The sequence below is a fragment of the Dreissena polymorpha genome, chromosome 6, assembly GCF_020536995.1.
Source record: "Dreissena polymorpha isolate Duluth1 chromosome 6, UMN_Dpol_1.0, whole genome shotgun sequence".
NCBI lineage: Eukaryota > Metazoa > Mollusca > Bivalvia > Myida > Dreissenidae > Dreissena > Dreissena polymorpha.
The window spans coordinates 108,748,871-108,765,278 of NC_068360.1; positions in this window are offsets into that span (position 1 = coordinate 108,748,871).

Sequence of the window (16,408 nt, forward strand, 5' to 3'; positions counted from 1 at the left end):
AGCTTCAAATACAAAAAACAAATACCTACTTTCAACTGTTTTATAAACTATTTAAAACTAAAGATCCAAATTGAAAAAGAAATAGCCCTCAACAACGATAAACTTCATATTTTTATACAAAAATGGAAGCGCATAACCTTTCATAACCCAGTCCAGTTGTCTTCTACCTAACTCTACGCAACTCATCTATAGGATTGATTATTACATTTAAAAATAACAGCATACACCACATGCAACCAAGAGAAAAAAAAACAGTATATCCTAGCATATCATGTATAATATGTGTTTGACATGATTACTGTTGTATTATACCACTTTTTTTCTTGCTTATGCACATATTTATATTGTATGTTTTTATATTGAATAAAAAAGGTGTCTACATACTAATTGAAAGTACCATCAAGAATCATGACACAGTCACAAAGAAGGATGTAATTTTACCTAAATACCCTTCCATACTTGTCGGCACTGTGTGTTTGCTTAATTTCACTGAAGAACGTCTACTGGTAAATCTTACAAAAAAAGTGATGAATAAGACTGAGTAGCAATTTTTTCGGCGTTGCTTTTTAACGTCAAATTTGGCCTTTCAACGAACTTCTTAAAAGCCCATTGAATTTTAATGAAGAAGTTTCCCGCTTGTAGGTCCGAATGAATTAAATCAAATTTTGCAATTGGCAATTTGATAGAAATCCCCATAAAATATTGCACATAGCTTTCTGAAATAAACAGGCCACATTGAACGCATTCACGATATCCAACATCTCTCTTTGCAAAGACCTATCTAGTGTTTCTTGGCCGTGTAAGATCTATAATTAGAACATCGTCACCTAAACATCTACTAATAGAAGAGCATATTTTGGGGAAACAGATTCAATAAGAGTATAAAACGTCCACGATCAATAATGTGTAGTTCGTTAAAGATATCACGGCAGTAGAAACATAGCACTTTAAAGAGACCACAATCTGGTACATTTGGTCAATTGTTGCGTCCGTGGCGGACAATACATTTAAAAAAACGTACAAAAAAGCAAACACAAAGTTCTTCGTAAGCTTGTTTTAATCTTAAAAACACATAATCGACAGTCATTCCAGTCAAATACAATACTAACAGTCAGCACTCTAGAGATCAAAATTGCGGATATTAATATTTAATTCAGGGTTATCAAGTGTATCAAGTTCGAATTCCGGAAAAAATAGCCGGTAGTCTGGGGCATTAGATCCCTTACAGGGATAAAAGGTAAATCCCCGCCCGAGCCGTGGCTAATTGATTTATTGTAGTCTTTCTAGTTGCAATTTCTGGTGAATACAATGCGGAATATTACAGATATTTGCAACATGTCGAAGATTTTCGGAAAGTAGCGAAGAGGTTTTCGTCAGTTAATATTCATGTCCGTGCCGGCCGCTAACTTATCAGAATCAATAAAAAAGAACCAGGAAAAATCGGTACCGATCGCAAATTTCCGGAATTCCGATAAAGCTTCAACATTATTTGTTCTCAAATGATCGCGTACTCGAGCGAATCTGTCCCTATGCCTCCAACTCCCTTAAAATCTCATCGGACGTACATTGATCTCAAAATCTATCCTTGACGACTCAAATCATATTTCCTGAATAGTTTGGCCTATTGACGTCCCTGTAATTATAACAATGGTCTTTTGGATAAACAACGCTATGTTGTTGCAATATAATAACAGTTTAAAATAGTTACCGGTTTTCATTTAATAAAATGATTAAGTCATATTCGAGATTTCAGCGATTGCCAATATTTTGCTTTTGTTTCTCATAAACATATGGTGCTTGGTATCTGCTATTGACTCCTATGTAGATTGCATAACCCTTACAGCGGCCGAGCGCAGATATCAAAATCATCATCATCGTCGTCGTCGTCACTACCACTTCCACCACCACCATCATCATCATCATCATCATCTTCTTCTTCCTCCTCCTCCTCCTCATCATCATCATCAACAACAACAGCAACACCAACTTAACATCATCATCAAACAACAATAAACATCGATAGCATACAATGTGCTTCATCAACCATACATAATTATATGCGTTAAAACACCATAATAGAACAGCATGAAGGAAGCTGTCTATTACTCTTTTATATTTCCTATACCAAGATTTATTTTTTTCGTTAATTGAAGGACTAGTTGAAATATTCTATAAAAGCCCCCCCCCCCCCAAAAAAAAATAAAATAAAAAATAAAAATAAAAATAACCCTAGCAAACAACAATAAACATAGGTTAGTTAGTATACACTGTGCTTTAGCAACCATGCATAATGAATGTTTATGACTTCGGACCGTTGTGATCAAATTTTAAAAAGCAAGATGGTATGTATGCGGCACACAACAAATAGATAATTATAGTTTTATACCTTAAACGTAGTTCATCAAAATAAAGATAAGTTATTATCTATGTAATACTTAAATTAGGTTTATAACGTATGCATATTTGTCTAAAACTTGTGAAATGTGATTCGTAAGCCGACGACAACATTATCATTCGGACCCTTCTCCCCACCTAACAATCGAGATTAAACACCTGTGGAGATCCCGATCTTATCAATGAATAAACCGGTTCAATGATGTCAAGTCAAATAAAACATACTATTACTATCCAAATAAATATTTATCAAAAAATGTAAATTGATATACCTACTTAACTAAAACTTAAATTAAACGATTAGCAAGAAAAATATATAAAGAAGAAGCAGGCAAAGTAGACAAATTAATTGTAACATATGTTTTCTCAGTCTCCCACTGTTGAACAATATAAATAGTATTTATCGCCACCCCAAAAGGGATCTTTATCACACGTTTGGCTCAACTAATATATAATTGTGACAGGACAAACTGTCAACAATTACCTTGTTAATGTTTTATACATAAGTCCAATCAAAGGTTAACTTCCAGTAACTGCGGCATGTTAAAACTGTTGATTATGACAAAATGTTGTTTAGTACAAATCAGTACAATAGCGTCTGTTATGTGGCCTATACTAATCCAGTTAAATAAAACTTTAATCGCAGAAAAGTTTAGATTCTTTACCCCTTTAAGAATATATATATAACAGTTCTTTCCTGTTTTAACAAAATGATACATTTAAAAATAAATTATGAAGCATCGCTAGCAATAGTAGAAAGAGAAGTAGAAGGAGAATTATTATAATTAGTAGCAGTAGCAGTAGCAGCAGCAGCAGCAGTAGCAGTAGCAGAATCAGTAGCAGTAGCAGTAGCACTAGCACTAGCAGTAGTAGTAGCAGTAGCAGTAGAAGTAGCAGTAGAAGTAGCAGTAGCAGTAGCAGTAGCCGTATCAGTAGCAGTAACAGTAATAGTAACAGTAGCAGCAGCAGTAGCAACAGCAGCAGAAGCAGTGGCAGTACCAGTAGCACTATCAGTAGCAGTAGCAGCAGCAGCACTGGAGCGGCAGTGGCAGCGGCAGTGGCAGCGGCAGTGGCAGCGGCAGTGGCAGCGGCAGTGGCAGCGGCAGTGGCAGCGGCAGTGGTAGCGGCAGTGGCAGCGGCAGTGGCAGTGGCAGCGCAGTGGCAGCGGCAGTGGCAGTGGCAGCGGCAGCAGTAGCAGTAGCAGTAAGAGTAGCCGAAGCAGTAGCAGTAGCGGCTTTTTGCTTTTTTGTTTTAGAAGTGTTTGTCGTATAAGAAGAACGCAAGGAAGACAAATTAATTGTAACATGTGTTATCTTAGTCTCCGTTGTAGTAGTATTTGTTGTATCTACACAGCCATTTTTCAGTCACCTAAGAGACATGTTTTTATAAGAGATTTAATTGTGGACCAATACATCGTGTATAAATATCAGTGTACCCACTGGGACACCACATGGGGCGAGGATTAACAGATAAACTAGGCCTTCAATTAATTATGCGCTGAGAGGCAAACAATACTATAACTTACTGATAATTTTAGGATTGGGATGTGTTTGTATCTTATTTGAAATTAGCTAGCTTAATTCAAAAACTAATTATAGCCTCATTATTATCACAAGAACATCATCACTTATTCATTGTGCAACATATAATCATATCACCATCACAATATGCCAGAGCGTTAGTATTTATTGTGCATACTAATACTACAGCAACATTTACAAAACTTATTACAAACCAACCACTCAAGCTTTAATAAAGATTGATTTCAATTTATATTATGACATACATTAAAGATCACTGTCAATTAATTAAAAAATAGCTTGATGCTTCGTACTCAGCGATTTAAATAAAAGAAACGTTGCGTACACATTAATTGGGGTTAATAAAAAAACGTCTGCAATTAAAATAATCAAATTTAAATAATACTAGATTTAGTTTCAAATTGTCTCTCAAAATATGTATCAGTTATATCAGTTACTAGGGAATCGATTTGTTTAATCTCCGCAATCAAATAATAGTTATGGTGTTTGTATGACAAATTAATAGCTATTCGTCATTGAATGTATGATACTCATAAAAATATTGAAACAATAACCACAACAACAACAACAACATATGTGATTATGTATATATCTTCTTCAGATACTCTGTGTCATACTATCAAAGTTATCCTCATAAGATTCATAATAATAAAATAAACACTATTGCAATCTTAGTTAAAACCAACTTAGCCGTTATGCTAATGATTTTATTTTCAGTATGCGTGTACATTTCAATATTATATAACAACAAGTGTTCACAAATACCTATGTTTAATAATTATTAAAAAACATGAGAACCAATGAAGGTATTGCATTTTAATAGACTAGTTTTACCGTTTGTGTACATTCATATAAAATCTTTTGAAAATCACACTTGAGATAATGTCTTTGGGTTTTGCTATTTCTAATCGATTTAAACACCATAAAACCACCGTATTTTCTCTTACATTCTAAATTTTCTTACATTTCCTTTTTAAGCCTAAATATTTATTTTTTCATGATTATAAATTTTCGGACATACAGATTTTCGTACAGTCAGTTAAACAGCGCTATTTTATCAGATTTTGGCCCTGTTTTTGCTTATCTGATGACCCTTCGATCATGCATTTTTACAACCGGATTAAAGTAATAAAACAGAATCATGCCTAAGGGCAATCGACCATTACATTTGCGTACTTGGGTAAATTACCTTGTAAACCTCTAATAAGCAATGGTTCCTTCCAACAGCGTTTGAAATGATATCGTATTAAGAAAGCCAAACGTTTATTGTTTTTACTTTTTATATATTATTTCAGTTGATTGCAAAGCTGTTAAGTTGTATTTTTAAAGTAAAGAACGAAGGGAACAACACAATAAAATTATGTACATTGATGTATTATTTCTACTTCAATTAAATAATTGACAAACAAACATAACACACTTGTCTCTAAATATTTTTCGTATTTAAATTTTCCAACACGAAAAACAATATCTTTAAGTGACCGGAAACTTATAATTATTACGGCATATAGTAAAAGCAGAGTTGTCTGAACCATAAGTAAAATAAAAAAATAAAAAATCACACAGCTTATTTTTCCCTCAACTGTCAATGATAATATGGATAAACAATTAAAAATACATAAAGTCAATTGTGTTGATTACTCGTTATTGAAATACTGCAATGCCAATTATAAGACATTTGATTCAAAACAAAATGTATGGTGGAATACCTAATCTGGAAATACAAACTAATGATACTATTAATGCAACAACAACAATCAAATCTTTTCAAGCGCAATCAGAAAACTGCTACAGCTTTGTATTAACAAACATAAATATGTTTGTGCTTATAGATTTTTAGATAAACTTCAAATCTTTAAGCGTGCTATGAATTGAATATAATTTATATTTAAAAGTTTTGCTACTCTGTTGATAACTAGCAACAGCAAAAAGGAAGATACCATTTTTTATCATCTAATTTTATTTATATTTCATTGTTTATTTGTTTATGATCACAAGGATTGTTTGGATAACAGAGTGTGTATAGATATACCGGTACCCTTATCAATATTTTTATGAATTGCAATAAAGCGTAGAAATTAAACAGGCCCTAATACAGACACCATTTTTATCGGAATGCGATTATAGTTTCAATAGCAACTCGTAACGCTTTTTGGATTGAATGTGTAATGAATACTTTTAGCGACAAATTGACTTGGTCAAATACTGCATCTTAAACGGATAACTAAAATTGAAACCATTTATTTTCAATATTATCAACATTATTATTTAGTTATTAATACATTAAGCAGCAAACTCTATTAATCAAAAATATTTGATATAACATCCGAATTCACTGCAAAAATGAGCTGAGCGATAGGTTTTACGATTGTTGAAATTGTTCATGATGATAACGATGATGACGATGACGACGATGATGAAGATGACGACGACGAGGAGGAGAACAACGACGATGATGATGATGATGACACTGATGATGATGATCACGACGATGACGACCATAACGATGTTGTTGGTGATAGTGACGATAATGCTGCTGCTGTTGCTGATGACGATGCTGCTGCTGATGATGCGGTGGAGGCGGAGGAGCAGGACGAGGACGAGGGCGACGACGACGACGATGATGATGATGATGATGATGATGATGACGATGATGATGACGATGATGATGACGATGATGATGACGATGATGATGATGATGATGATGATGATGATGATGATGATGATGATGATGATGATGATGATGATGATGATGATGATGATGATGATGAGATGATGATGATGTTGATGATGATGATGATGATGATAACGATGAAAACGATGATGTTGATGAAAATAACGATACTGTAAGTAGTAAATTAACTCATTAATTGTTATTATAATACACAAGCACATGCTAATGGATCTGTATCCGCAAGGCGGTCAAATGAAAACTCACTTGGTATAAATATGAAAAATTGAATCAAAATATCATAATGCGGAGTGTTAAAATGTGTTCAAATCTAGCGAAATTGTTGCAGTACTTTTCTACCGAAACCAATGCTTAGCCCAGTTATTTTAACAATAATTTCAAAATACCACGATACACGTCAATTGGCTAACAAATACATTTGTAAGTTTTACCTCACTCAAAAACAGTATTTATTGAAGACAACAATGTCCGAGTTTCATTAACGTAGCTTAAGTACCTAAAGTACCTTTCCGTTTGATTTATCGCAGGATCCTGGGTCCGCACCGACACAGTCTTTTAAAGTGTCTGCATTAAAAAAGATAATAATTGTTGTTTGTAATAATCTTTTACAGCTCATAAAAACATGTTAATTCTCAATTCGTAGAGTTTCAGTATGATTTCATTTATTTAAAAAATAAAGACGGTTAACATATTTTATACACACATATATTAGCAGCTATACGCCATATAACATAGGACATAATGTATATTATAAATCAAAGCGCTGAAGGCACTGAAGTTGTTCGCTGTTGTCGTCCTTGATTAGCTTGTTCGCATTGCATATGCTTATCATTGTGCACAGGCTAATCTTATTTGACGTGCATTAAGCCCCGTTTTCCATGAAAGCAGCCATTATGTACATATTTTAATGATAAACACTAGACTGGCTAATGGCGTTTACAAGCTGGTATATACATTCACTGCTAGAGCAGAATCATTTGTCGTCTGCTGCAGACAGGCAGTGGTAATCGTTCCTAGCAGAGTGAGTTGTGGTTCTTGCCGTACTTAAGTCTTCTAAGCACCTACTGATTTGCATGTATTACCCATTCTCTTGAAACGCCGACTAATAAAGTGCGATAAACCGCCTTTAAGCACTTGGCACATTAACAAATAAGAACATTCCACACCTAACTCCTAACCGAGAACCGACGTCTTTAATCGCGAAACTATTATCAGAAATTGAATACCGCCAGAAACAACAATGAGCTCACTTCGATTAAATATAAATACACTAGATTCATTGTGTCCTAAGCAATCTAACATATTAACCGAAAATACCAGCGAATACAGTATTATATATGACATCAGTCTTATATATCGCCTCAGACATGTGAGAGCGCCACGATGAGTGAAGAGTGTGTGTATCAGAGTTTGATTACAGGTCCTACTGGCCTCTTCACGAGATTTGTGTAGCCCGACCTGAATGATAAAGAAATGGATGTAGTAACAATTATATGAACACGATATATCCGTACCAATATCCATGTGAGCACATACTAATAATAATTAATTTTTTAATCGCCATTAGCTTGAAAATAAACGTAAATAGATACAACAAAGACCAATTCGGAGACTTTAACATTTTAAATTACCTCCCCTGCAATGGAATATATATATATGGAAACTCGCATTTTATGGAATATCAAAATCTCAATATATCTTTCTCCGAAAAAAAATTCTGGTAAAAATCATCTTTAATTTAGCTGTATATTCGTATGTAATTAATTAAACAAGAGTTATAAAAAGGCATCGCAAAAAAATCTCGCGTTTTACTTGAATAAATTACCTCCCTTTAGCCTATCGAAATATCAAAAATACGTATATAAACAAAACGCGTTCCTTGCATAAGTGATAATAAAGCGAGTGCCCGTGCCACTCGTCCTCCAAATACTTACTAAATATAGTACAACGTATCTACAATCATTGCGACTAACTCAAACCTCAGTAAATAAGGAACCAGGATAAATATACGTTTAGGTAATTAAGGTATAAAACATACATATAAAAATTTACATGTTCCCTGTCTGCCGAACCTGATCCATGGACTAGAGCCACAAGAGGTTCCTATGTACCTATGTAGCCGGATAACGCCCTCAGAGCGCCCAACACCGACACAGATCACGCTACTCTCCGGTCAAACACAATACTACATAGGACTGCTGCCTTTGTCACCATATTATCAGAATCATTAACGTGCAAAATGGAAACTTTCAACTGTCCTTTCACTTCATACATAAGCCTAATTATGATCGTTTATCGGAGTAACGGTGATTTCGATATCCGAGCCTTAAAAAGGTAGAATTACCGAAATTCCCGTTCTTACGCGTTGTAGCATGGATCGGGTATTGAACACGATACACGTGTGTATTAGCACCCTACTGTAGTCCCGGCGGGGTGCTCGTTATCAACTGCATCAATACACCGGTAAGCAACCAGGGGGATATCATATGAAAAAAGAACTATCATGCATGTTTGATGTGTTAAAGTGTGTCACAAATTTTCCCTAACTGCCGATGTCGGCTATAATTTCGGTATAAACATGCAAAGAAATTAACATATATATAATGTTATTGCCGGTATGTTATTGGACATCTTGTATGTCAAATGTTCATTATTTGTATTAAAATTAAGACGATGCTTATTTGCCAGAAAGCGTTTATTTCAAATTCAAAACAAGCAATAATCATACATAATACCAAAATATAAAACTAACAAAATGACAACACTCTCGCTTAACGCAACGTTCAGTGGCACGCGCACTTAACAAAATTATTGCAACTAATGCAAGCTGTAATTAATATGTGACTACTTGCTATACAACCAATAGCATGCGAAAATTGATCTTATTTAATTGTGGTTCCCTCTTTGAATTTATGTTGCCTGTCGACTTTTAGAATTATGTGTCAGTAAGAAATGTATTGCTTGCTCTACAACCAGCATCATGCGAAAATGGATCTTATTTAATTGTGGTTCCCTCTTTGAACTTAAGTTGTCAGTCGACTTTTAGAATAATTTGTCAGTAATAAATGTTTTTCTTCAGTTTCACATTTTTTTTTTAAAGAAAATTTAGTGAAAGATGCAAATGTGTCTTATTTATTTGTTTCTGTGTCTTCAATGTATCTTATTTATATGTGACTGCGTGCTTATTTTTTTTTCAAGAAATGAAAGATGCAAATGTGTCTTATTTTAATTTTATCCATGTCTTAAATGTGGCTTATTTATATAAGATAAAATGATATACTGCCAGTGTCATGCAAAAAAGGATCTTATTCCTATTATCCACATTCACGCTTTGTTCTTTATTAGCACCGTCTTTAATTAGGCTATCTCTATTTAAAGTACAGATTACTGTGAACTTAATGATTGTGCAACGGTCATGTTGATCCATTATCGTTGTTAATTTAAAATGTAGACAACAAATAAGCAATTAATGAAATCAGTTATTTTGGAAGTAAATCTAATTTTTTCTGTACAGTAGCCAGGTGGATGTGTATTGAGCGGATAAGATATGGATCACCACAACATGTTGCTAATACACAGGATACACTTCCCCTATTATTGTATTTGTTATTTACCTGATTGGAATAAATAAAGTGTTAAAGATCATTTCATGTGAAACGCAGGATTTCTGACATAATTTCAATCGTTTTGCTTTTATACACAATTTCATGGAACAATGAATATATTGGCGCGATGGAACACAATTTATAAATCAAGCTGACAGTATAGTATCAGTTTTTAATTATGTGTAATTTAATTCGCATCTCTCCCTTAACTCGTTCAATGACACGTGAACTTATAACAATTATAAAACATCATGTGCATCATTAAATTTTTTTTTAATTATGAAAACATATTATATGTTCTACATGGTTTTGTTTAGTTTTTTTTACTCAACCAGAGAGACATTATAAAACATTGTTATATTTAAAGCGCTTTACTTTTCTACATTACATAAAGATATATCGATTTTTTTTTGTGAAGTGTACGTGCTTGACATATTTATAAAATAGCAGTGTTTATTTTTGTAATAAAATCGAAAATTGACATTTAATTTGATGCAATCCACATTCTTTAGCGGCCAAGCGCAGTATTCCGCTCTCGGCGGCCGATGGTGTATTGCAATATATACAATGAAAAGCTGGGTTTCTGACATAATTTCAATCGTTTTGTTGACGCGGAAGTGCTTTTCGGTGGCCAAAAATACTATTGTGCCCTTTATTTAAACTTAAATCAGTATTTTTTTTACACTTGAAGGTTTGTACAGCGGGGATTTCGGTACCGGCGCGGGTTTATGTGCTTGTTAAGAATTACCGAAATCCCCGCTAAGAGGCAACATATGCTGATTTATGCTTTGATTAAACATTGATAACTAAATTTCAAAAGTGTATAGCATATTGTAAATAAGGTAGTACGATATCATTTGTTTCAGCTGATTTGTTTGGAAAATACTTTCTGAAGACTTATTATTACTATGTCATGTTATATTTACATATACTTTTGCGTAACCAATGTTTTAAATGTACATTTTACCTTTTTTACATTCGTTTACACATTTTTCACATTAATAAACTATTAAATAATGGAAAAAATATTCTGATAAGAGTGTTTTAATGATTAACACTAATATGATTGTGTGCAAATAAACATTAATGCAAAGCCAAAACCCAAACATAATGACATATAGACCCTTAAAGGCGTAATATGGGGGATTGGCGTAAACATGGGTGATTTCGGCTCTGGGCGTACAGATGTAGCAGTACCGAAATCCCCGCTAATTATTTTCCAAAAGAAGTAACCGAATGGGAGATAATACATGTCACTGGTTGCTAATGAAAAAAACACACTATAATAATTTTGTTGACACTTGAAGGTTTGAACAGCAGGATTTCGGTACCGGCGCGCGTTTAAGTTCTTGTGTAGAATTACCGAAATCCCCACTGAGAGGCAACTTAATGCTGTCAAGAGTGCTTAATAATTAACATTAATATCATTTTTTTGCACCTTAACATTCATGTGAAGTCAAAAACCATTCATACCGATGACCTATTGACCCTTTAAGGCGTAAATATGGGGATTTCGGTACTAGGCGGGCGAATGTAGAATTACCGAAATCCCCGCTATAAGTTTAGCTGCTTTTTTAGTTTTAGTTTTTTGTGTAGTAAGCTTTATGCAATATATACAATCTACATAACATCCAATAGCATATAACAGGCACCATATGTATATGAGAAACAACAACAAAATATTTCTTAAACATTAACGTCAAGTATTACTGAACTTTTTGAAAGAACTTTTTTATTTACCACGGCCGGAGTTCATAAAAGCTCATTGAGATAGTCTTAACCTTAGTTCTTCTGCAATTTTCCGATGCTGGTATTTTGCAAAGAAACACTTAACATCTGAGCAATACAAAAATACATGAAAAAATAAACATACTCAAAATTAAATATTAGTTCACGCTTTGAAATTACTATTTTTCAAGTTATTCAATATACATGTACATTAACACGGTAGCGGTAAAGTGTATTTGTCTACGACCGGCCGTTCCCGATGTCAGTCGCTGAAATCACGAATAAGACTTAATTATTTTATAAAATGACAACGTTTAACTATTTTAAACTGTTAGTATTTTGTAACAATATAGCGTGTATTTTTTATTCGAAAGATCATTTTTATAATTAAGGGGTGTCAATAGTCAAAATTATTCCGGAAATCGTATTTGAGCCGTCAAGGATTTTTATAATTAAGGGGTGTCAATAGTCAGAATTATTCCGGAAATCGTATTTGAGCCGTCAAGGATCGATTTTGAGATCAATGTAAATGTTAAAGGGGATTGGGGCGTAGTGACAAATTCGTTCGAGTGCGCGATCATTTGAGAAGAAATGATGTTGACACCGATTTTCCCTGGTCTTTTATTATTGATTTCTGATAAATTAGCTGCCGTCACGGACATGAACATTAACTGACGAAACCTCTTCGCTACTTTTCGAAAATCTTACAATTGCAAATATCCGCCATCTTGAAAATTAAAATGATCGATTAGCAAATGAAATCACTGCAGTAGCGCATTGTAAACGCTATGTTTACCATATTATATATATATATATATATATATATATATATATATATATATATATATATATATATATATATATATATATATTGCTCATTTGCTAGATTACTGGTGACTGGTTTTAATTTTCTAAAGTCAAACGACATTTATATTTCATTTTATGTGCAAAAAACGTATCTCAATATGTTTTCGGACATTCATTGTCCGATACGATATAGTTCGACGATTTAATTTATTTTTTGACGTTGTTAATTACATTGTCAATTTTTTATAGAATGACATATGCACATGCATAAAATTGCGCATGTACTCACCAGGAATAGCAACTAGAAGACTACAATAAAACAATTAGCCACGGCTCGGGCGGCTGATCTCCATTTCATCCCTGTAAGGAACCTACTTTCTCAGACTCACGGTTTTATTTTCCAGATTGTAAACAATTGACATCCCTGAATAAAAATTAATATCCTCAATTTTGATCTCTAGTATGCTGACTGAAGTATTGTCCTTGACTGGAACTACTGTCGATAATGTGTATTTGAGATTGAAACACGCCTTTGAAGAACTTTGTGTTTTCTTGTTTTATGCTTTGTTGTTTTTCAAAATATTTTGTCCGCCAAGGACGCAACGATTGATAAAATGAACCAGATTGTGGTCTCTCTAAAGTGTTATGTTTCTACTGCCGTAATTTCTTTTACGAACAACACATTACTGATCGTGGACTTTATTTGATTGTTTAGACTTTGGTACGATGCGATGTCAGTCCATCCGTAAAGATAAATTGCTTTGCGCCCGTTTGTGATCTATTCCCGATACAAAAGTCCATGCGTCACCCGTTTACGATTACATAGGTCCGTTAAGAGCGTTCCAATTGAGAAAAATGGGTTTTTAAATATGCTTTTTCTATGTCCTCGCTGTTTTGCAACCGCACACGAACACATGTCAATGCGGTCAATGAAATCCAACGATCAACACAATCACCAAGATCAAAGCTCTTCGTTACGATACGATACAATTGTGGTACATTGTATATCTATTATATTATAATTTTCGCAAAGTAAACAATGAGTATGATTTCATATCACGTAGGTTTTATCGTCTTTTTTTCTGTGAATATGCTGTCAGATAGGCCATCAAAACGAAAAACCAAAATTAATTGTACGCACAATTTTATATATGCTATGCTATGCTATGCTCTGCTCTGCTCTGCTCTGCTCTGCTCTACTCTACTCTACTCTACTCTACTCTACTCTACTCTACTCTACTCTACTCTACTCTACTCTACTCTACTCTACTCTACTCTACTCTACTCTACTCTACTCTACTCTACTCTACTCTACTCTACTCTACTCTACCATACCATACCATACCATACCATACCATACCATACCATACCATACCATACCATACCATACTATACTATAATATACTATAATATACTATAATATTATATAATATAATATAATATAATATAGTGTCTCCATCGTGGATATATGTTTGGTGTAATTATTTTCACGCCTGCGCAGGTACTTCGTTAAATTAGTGCATTTTCATCATATGCACAGTGTCACCGTAAACTATGTACCGTAGACGTGCCGCGTCTGGAAAAGGTTTTAAGTGACTGTATTGTTGGGTTAAATATTAACGTGTATTTGCAGAAAAGAAACATATTTTAACCTAGTCGATTTGCTAAGCCGATTAAAGTGTTATCCAGAAGTATCCAGAAGTATCACTATTGAAGTTGTCATCGTTTATTGAATTGATTTGAATTTAATCTATTAAGATTAGTGCAAATCTTTAAAATAATACACCTTTTTTGTACCAAAAATCTTAAAACATTCACTATGCACACTAATTAGATATACACATATATAAACGATATAAAATGTAAAATGTTCCATTATTTTATATTTTTCGCATGATATTTATTATGTTCTCGAATGATTGTTTACCAAATCAATTATGTTATGTATATGGTGTGTACTTTTTGGGCTGAAAAAATAATTATTTCTCATTTCACAATAATCAGAATCAAATCACTGATTGTTTTTTGTTTTTATCCCAATATTAAAACAAAAACGTCTATGATCGAAAAATGAATAGTATAGTGGATAATTTTCACTGTTTTCAGGTTTTTTTCTGAGTGTTCGCTGACTTATTCTGATGAAATCAAATCGACAGCATATGTGGTATAAATATTGAGAGGAACAATTGCATTCACCAGACAATGAAATACTGCAACTGTGTATAACGTGGAATAAAACACTAAAAAACACCTAAACATTCTCTTAGTTCGTGAAGTTGACGCAACATTGAATATGATGACGTCTTTTAAAAGACTGAAACTATATGAAGATGGCCGATGTGTGTATACATGTATATCAAATAGAATAATAAATATTGGGCGCTCTTGCATTTTGTGTGTTCCATCATTATATAACGGTTATCTCATTCTATTTAATCTGTGTTAACCGTCAACCGCATTCGGTAATGCATAGCTTATATTAACACAATCAGGAAAGCGTGTTTCGATAAATTTTCATAATAGCACAATAGTGACACATAAATTTTAATACAATATATATAGGGAAACTCATATGATTCGCGTAATGTGAAAATAATTATCATGCTATAACTCGACCACGAAACTTGACGTGACTTAATACCGAACAATACGGAATGGAGCTACGCTGGCCGTATATGACATAAGACCCATTTTCGCATATTATCTTATCAATGCTTATATGAATTTGATTGCTATAATCCAATGCGTATTCGACACGGAATTATTGTCAAGGTTTTTCATTTTGTCAATATTTATCATATTGCTGACATCAATATCCATACTGTTTTCATTTTCAGTCGAGAAATGATATTAATTGTTATCAAGATTATTTGTATAGTACGGTAGCGTTCTCTACACAAGTGAGATTTATTTGTACTGGTAAATTGCTGTCATTCTCACCATTCGGACTCGACGATCGGCTCGAATAAAAATGTTAGTCGCTTAAAAGTACAAATTACTCATATTGAGCACGATTATTATTGTTATTATTATTATTATTATTGTTATTATTGTTATTTTTATTATTATTATTGTTATTATTATTATTATTATTATTATTATTATTATTATTATTATTATTATTATTTGTATAGTACGGTAGCGTTCTCTACACAAGTGAGATTTATTTGTACTGGTAAATTGCTGTCATTCTCACCATTCGGACTCGACGATCGGCTCGAATAAAAATGTTAGTCGCTTAAAAGTACAAATTACTCATATTGACCACGATTATTATTGTTATTATTATTATTATTATTATTATTATTATTATTATTATTATTATTTATTTATTTTTTATTATTATTATATAGCTTTTAGAAACTTATACCTAAAAAAATCCCATTGGAAAAAAAAATACCATGGGGAAAAAAATCCCATGGGGGAAAAAATCCCATGGGAAAAAAAATCCCATGGGAAAAATTCCCATGGGATTTTTTATTTTTTTAAAACACGATTTAACGCGTTAAAATCGCGAAAATTGTTCATCATTTGTTAAAATGTAGTGTTTCTGAACGTTACATGAATAAATCTCTCAAAATCAGAAAAAAATCCCATGGGATTTTTTATTCCCATAAATAATGGGATTTTTTTTCTATCAA